General features: G+C 35.0%; 1 non-coding gene across 1 annotated transcript; it reads left to right on the top strand.

Moving 5' to 3' along the window:
- Positions 1–764: 764 nt before the first annotated feature.
- On the top strand, positions 765–868 carry LOC148565148 (small nucleolar RNA R71). Its single transcript, XR_015885219.1, has one exon. It is a non-coding gene; the product is annotated as a small nucleolar RNA R71 (small nucleolar RNA).
- The last annotated feature ends 6579 nt before the right edge of the window (positions 869–7447 follow it).

The raw sequence follows: 7447 nt of genomic DNA, 5'->3' as shown, positions 1-7447 counted from the left end.
TGTGTCAGGCTCGAAGGGGATGTCGCTGCCAGAACGGATCATCAGCTTCAGGTGCTCATAGCATCGCTTGCTGCGACGCTCAGATCTCTCATATCGGCGCCGGTTGCGGCACTCCATCCGGTCTAGCTGCTGAAACAGGCGGTGTACGAGGTGATAAATGGGCTCTGAGGCAGGTGGAGGTGTAGTGGTGGTAGCTATAGATGAAGAAGGTCCGGCGGAAGGTGTGGCTATCTCGTCAGTAGCAGTGAGGAATGGAGGTCTGTAGCCCAAAGTCAGAAAGTTCCTGCTGTGAGGGATAATCTTCTTGCATTCTGTAGCAGGTGGCTTCTCATCAGCTTGCCATGGAAGGAAGCACACATGATTGGATGAAAACAATAGGAAAGCAGAAGTTCAGAAGCAACAAAGCATCTCCAAATGCTTATCTGAAATTCCCACCAATGAATTACATAAGTATCTTATTTTATTTTATATTTTATTTATATTTTAATTATCTAAACCTCATAACCAATTGAATCTGCCTGACTGAGATTTACAAGATGACCATAGCTTGCTTCAAGCCGACAATCTCCGTGGGATCGACCCTTACTCACGTAAGGTATTACTTGGACGACCCAGTGCACTTGCTGCTTAGTTGTGCGGAGTTGTGAAAAGTGTGAATCATAATTTTTTGCACCAGTGATCAACCAGCATAATGGTCCAATGACATCTTGGACATCTCAGATAGGCCATCATACAAGATACCTATGATAGACCATTCTGAGAGTATGTCAGGAGGACATCTCCTGACTAGTTGCTTGTATCTTTCCCAAGCTTCATTGAGGGATTCACCCTCTTTCTGTCTGAAGGTTTGAACTTCCACCCTGAGCTTGCTCATCTTTTGAGGTGGAAAGAATTTGGCTAAGAAAGCATTGACTAACTTTTTCCAAGAATCTAGGATTTCCTTAGGTTGAGAATCCAACCATATCCTAGCTCTGTCTCAAACAGTAAAAGGGAAAAGCATTAGCCTGTAGACATCAGGATCCACTCCATTGGTCTTAACAGTATCACAGATTTGTAAGAATTCAGATAAGAATTGATGTGGATCTTCCAGTGGAAGTCCATGGAACTTGCAATTCTGTTTCATTAGAGAGACTAACTGAGGCTTAAGCTCAAAGTTATTTGCTCTAATGGCAGGTATAGAGATACTTCTTCCATAGAAGTCAGAAGTTGGTACAGTGAAGTCACCAAGAACCTTCCTTGCATCTCTTCCATTATTTTGTTCGGTTGCCGTGTCTGTATTTTCAGTTTCTTGTTCAAAAAGTTCTGTGAGGTCTCTTCCAGAATGTTGTGCTTTAACTTGTTGTAAATGCTTCCTTAGGGTCCTCTCAGGTTCAGGATCAGGATTAAAGAGAGGTTCTTTATCTCTGTTTCTACTCATAAACAAGAAAAAGAAGACAAGAAAGAATAAGAATGAGAGCTCTATGTTAAAGGATAGAGAACTCCCTGTGAGATGTGAAGAAGAAAGAAAAATGAAGATAGAAGAAGGAGATGAAGAGTTCGAATAAAAGGGAGAATTCGAAAATTAAAAAGTAAAAAGAGAAACTAGAATAAAAATATTTTTATTTTTATTTTATTTATTAATTGAATTAAAAAGATTTGAAAACTTAAGTGTGATTTCAAAATAGAAGAGAGAGAAATAAAAGAAAAGTTTTGAAAAAGAGAGAAGAGAAAACAAGTAACTAATTAAGAAAGATATGAAAATAAGATAAGATAGGAGATTTGAAAAAGATTTAATTTTAAAATTTTGAATTTTAAAATTGGAAATAAAAATTCAACAAAATAAGATAAGAATTGAAAAGATTTGAAAAAGATTTAATTTTGAATTTTAAAATTGAAACAAGATAAGATAAAGATTTGAAAAAAAGATTTAATTTTTGAAAAGATTTGATTTTGAAAATTAAAAGTAAGATAAGATAAGATAATGATTTGAAATTTAAAGAAAGATAAACCAAAGATAAGATAAAGATTTGAAAAATTTTTGAATTTTAAAAGTTTAAATCTAAAAGAAAGATAAGATAAGAAAGAATCAAATTAAAAGAAAAGATTTGAAAAGATTTAAAAAGATAAGATTTGAAATTTTTTTTGAATAAAGATAAAAAAGATTTTTTTTTGATTTTTTGAAATTAATGAAGAAAGAGAAAAACAACCAAAATATACCAAACTTAAAATTTTTAGATTAAAGACACTAGTTTTTTGAAAATTAAAAAGAAAAACACCAAAAGACACCAAACTTAATTTTAAGATCAAAACAAGAAAAGAAACAAGAACAACTTGAATACCAAGAAGAACACTAAGAACAATTTTCGAAAATTTGAAGAAAATAAAGAACACAAAAAGGACACCAAACACAAGAACTAACACTAGACTCAAACAAAAGACAAAGAAAATATGGATTTTGAAAAGTTTTTGAAAAAAAAGAAAACAAAAGACTCAAAACAAAAGTAAAAAGTACCTAATCTAAGCAACAAGATAATCCAATAGTTTGTCAAATCCGAACAATCCCCAGCAACGGCGCCAAAAACTTGGTACACAAAACTGGCTCCGCACGTTTCGCACAGATAGACCGGCAAGTATACCGGGTCGTCCAAGTAATACCTCAGGTGAGTGAGGGTCGATCCCACAGAGATTGTTGGTTTGAGCAAGCAATGGTTACCTTGAAGATCTTAGTTAGGCAGATAAAAATTATAGTTTGTCACGAAAAACATATAAAATAGATAAATAAATAAAACGTTACTACATAGGTGTGAAATCAATGGTACGAGAATGGTTGAGGCTTCGGAGAGGCTTCTTCCTTCTGGATCAACTTTTCTCACCATCTACTCCAACTTCTGATTGATTCATTCCATGGCAGGCTATATATAATTAATGCCGGGTCAGCGGTCATTAATCTCCTCTGCTTCAAATCAAACGCTGGGTCAGTGGTCATCCAATTTGAACGGGGGTGACGCTCTATCAGCCCATTCCCTTGGTGATCCTACAGAAAATGCCACAGATAATGTCGGATCTTCTGGATCAGAGAATGCTGCTTCTTTGGATTCTAGTCTATACTACAAAAGCCCTAATCGACCCGCACCTCGGCTGAACTGATGTCTCGAGAAGTCCTCAACGAAGCCGTGGATTAGCCGTCTAAGAGATGTATAATCAAACTTGTGGTTCAATACTATCCCGTCAAGGACTCGCAAAAACCCATGTAGAATGAGGATGATTGTCACGAGTCATCCGATTCATAAGGTTGAAGAACGAAGATAGATCTTAGAATAGAATCAAGCATAAATTGAAGCAGAATAGTGATATTATTAATTCATAAGAATCAGCAGAGCTCCTAACCTTAACCTTAGGAGGTTAGTAACTCATACTGTACAAAGAAACAATGAAAAATGTGTAGAGTGGGGAAGAGCTCCTAACAAGGGTGAACTCTTGTCTATATATACTAATCTAATGACTAAGGATTACAAAAATAAGATAGACTAGTCTTGTAGTGCAAAAATCCACTTTTTGGGCCCACTTGGTGAGTGTTTGGGCTGAGCTTGGGGTGTCTCCAGGAGCTAATACCCCTTAGAGGTGTTGAACGCTGGCTTGGGACTCCCTTTTGGGCATTGGATGCCAGCTGCTCCTTTTTTGGCGTCCAACGCCAGGAATAGAGTAGGTGGCTGGCATTGAATGCCAGTTTTGGACCTTCATTTCCAGAGCAAAGTATGGACTATAATATGCCCTGGATGTTAGCTTTCCATAGCTGTTGAGAGCGCACTATTTGGACTTCTGTAGCTCCAGAAAAGCTCCTTCGAGTGCACGGAGGTCAGATTCTGACAGTATCTGTAGTCCTTTCTCTGTCTCTAAATCAGACTTTTGCTCAAGCTCCTCAATTTCAGCAAGAAAATACCTGAAATCACCTTAAAACACACAAACTCAAAGTAGAATCCAAAAATGTGAATTTTTCACTAAAACCAATGAAAATATAATAAAACTTAAACAAAACATAATGAAAACTATATGAAAATGATGCCAAAAAGCGTATAAAATATCCGTTCATCAGTGATTGAACATCTCCTGCATCCAAGTGCACTTCACCATGAACTTGTCGATGCAGTCCGCCGGAGGCAACACACCCAACAACTCCTGGAACTAATCCCATGCAGGTCGCGCCGCCGTCAATGAACCGTTGAAAATCCGTAAGTATCTGCTGACGTAATGTCCGTCGATGGGAAGGCCTAAATTGTATGCAACATCCTCAAGTGTAATCGTGCACTCCCCGAATGGCATATGAAAAGTATGAGTCTCGGACTGCCACCGCTTGACAAAAGCACTGACCATCAGCTCATCCAACCTAAACCAGTGATTGTTGAGCCTCGCGAGGTGGGCTAAGCTAGCCATGTGCAGGTATAGTATAATCCTGTCATCCAATAACATACCATGCTGCCTCCTCATGCTGGTGATATATCGATGTGCCTGTACCACGATGAAAAAATTTCTTTTAGAACCATCGCAAGTATTAAACCAATTCACCAAAAGACCAATAAATAGTGTAAACTCTTTTCAACAATGATATCCAGGTTATATCAATAATCACCTAAAGTGGACAAGGATAATTTAATTTTATTAATTTTTTGATAAAATTAAACTAAATTAAATAATTTGATAAATTAATCCTAAATAATTTAACAAGGATTAAATTGTATTGATTCTAAATAAATTAAATTAAATTAAATTATTAAAAAATTTAACCAACCAAAACTAAATAAATTTTAAATGACTTAAATTTTTAACTAAATTGCTAGCCCTTTAACCTAATGTTTAGGAATTATATTAAATCTAAAAACTTAAACTAATTTATATCTTTACCTTATTTCTACTGCCTATTTAACCTAACATTAGAAACCTACCTAAACACCTAAAAAACTATTAATATAGTTAATCATTACTCTAACTAAGTATTGTTAATCACTAAACAACTAATCTAACTCCCATTTATACTTTAATCACAATAGCGCATTATAATAAAATTCTAAGCCATTTAACATCACAAACTATTATTAATATTAAATTTTGAAAACTAACCTCTTTGTGGATGGAACCAGCAATGTGGATGATGCCGTCTAACCGATAGATACGGCTAGGATCGTCTTCCATTTTCACGGTTTTAATCCTAGGGTTTTTTTGTCACAAATGTTCTCTGAATTTGGTTTTTGGGCATTGGTGAAATGTAATTCGAAGCAACTGGATTTGAATTCCTTATATGGGCATAAAAACACTAAATTGAAGCTAGTGGATTCGATTTACCATTAGCTTTAATTTCATTCAACATAAATTGAACTAACTTCATTCGATTTACTAATGCTGTATTTAGATCCAGTCAATTCGAATTATTAGGGGCAAAAACTATGGGTGTAATTCGAAGCCAATGGTTTCGATTTACCATGGATGGAGTTCAAAATCTACTAAATCGAATCAAATCTATTCAATTTATACAAAATCCTAATAGTTCGAATTTGGTTAATTTGATTTACTACTACCATATAAGAGTATGCGTGTAATGTCTTTTATTTTAGGAGATCTATGTAATTTTATGATCCAATTCATTTGTTTAAGTGATTTTTCATAAAAATAATTGTTATTTTTAATCTATAATATTATATAATGCCACTACATGGGATTTTGTGTCCAATTTTCTATTTTCTATTTTAACCTTCCTAACATAATTCAAAATTATTTTATAGTTACTTATTTCACTAACATATTTCACTAACAATTATAAAAACTCACGTATAACTTCTGTTCAATTCTTTATTCCCACAATCTCCCTTTTTAAATTTTTTTATTTTTTCTGATTCTCCTTGACGAATGGATTTTTGCTAGTAAAGAAATCCACAAATAAATCCTCGTTGAAAGTATAGTTTCCAAACCAACAAAGAATCCTTTCGTACAAAAATTTGGTTGTCACAAGTAACAAACCCTAATAAATTTATTATTGGTTATGGAAGATTATCTTTTTTTTTTTTGGGTTTTTGAATAAGGAACAAGAAAAAGTAAATTGTAAGAATTAAATTAATAACTAATAAAGCTCTTAGCAAGGTATGAAAACTGGACATCCTATCCTAGTTATCCTTATCAATTATGATGAGAATTGTTCATTACTCCCACTTAGTTAACCCTTACTAAATAAAGGAAAGTCAAGTGGACTAATCAACTTGATTCCTCAAGTCCTAGTCAACTCCTAAGGAAAGACTAGCTTTAGGGATCCAGACCAACCAACAAAGGAGTTTGATAACTCAAGTGTCTCCAATTAATCAATTCAAGCTAAGAATGTAAAAAGCTAAATTAAAATCATAAATATGAAATACCTCAAATTGCATTAAATAAGAAAATCAATTCTAACATGGAGTTCATAAACCAAATTGTCAACATAATGTAATCAACAAGGAAAATAAATAAACTAGAAAGCTAGAACAAATAAAAGTAGAAGAGAAATTAAATTAAAGAAACATTGAACCTAGAATTGAGAAGAAATAAACCTAAAACTAAGAGAAATCCTAAAACCTAGAGAGAGGAGAGAGCCTCTCTCTCTAGAAACTACATCTCAAACCTAAATTGTTGTAAATTGATGAATGAATGAATGTTGTTTGATTCCCCCATTATCTAGCCTCTATTCTGTGTTCTCGGGCTTGGAATTGGGCCGAAAAGGAGCCCAAAAATTGCCCCCAGCGCTTTCTGCAACTTTCTGCATGTGGCGCATGTCACGCCTACGCGTAGGTCACGCGTGCACGTCATTTGGCGAAATTCCTTTTCACGCGTACGCGTCAGTCACGCATACGCGTCGCTCGTCTTCTGTGCTAGGCACGCCTGCGCGTCGTCCATGCGTGCGCGTCGCTGCCAGCTTCTCAAAATTTCAATTTTCACGTTCCTTCAAATTTTGCATGTTTCCTTTGCATCCTCTAAGTCATTCCTGCCCTATAAAGCCTGAAAACACTCAACACACGAATCACGGCATCGAATGGTAATAAAGGATAATTAAAATTAATAGTTTAAAGGCTTAGGAAACATATTTTCAACTATATCACAGAATTAGGAAGGAATTGTAAAATCATGCGAATTATATGAATAAGTGAGCAAAGAATTGATAAAAACCATTCAAATTAGCACAACATAAACCATAAAATAGTGGTTTATCAATCTCCCCACACTTAAACATTAGCATATCCTCATGCTCAACTCAGGGGAAACTGAAAAAGAGTGAAGGCAGAATGGTGAAACTTATGCAATGCAATCTATCTAAATGCAAGCTACCTACATGCATCATGCAATTCTAGTCTCAGTATATCTATATATATATATAAGCATATATGTGGTCAACTTGAGTCAGATTTTCAAGGAATCATATATGCACAACCAAGGACTAAGTCATATTAAAACA

The sequence above is a fragment of the Arachis ipaensis genome, chromosome B5 (assembly GCF_059453495.1).
Source record: "Arachis ipaensis isolate K30076 ecotype BB chromosome B5, ASM5945349v1, whole genome shotgun sequence".
NCBI classification, from domain to species: domain Eukaryota; kingdom Viridiplantae; phylum Streptophyta; class Magnoliopsida; order Fabales; family Fabaceae; genus Arachis; species Arachis ipaensis.
The sequence above is the reverse complement of the archived record's forward strand: the minus strand, read 5'-3'. Positions and strand labels throughout refer to the sequence as shown.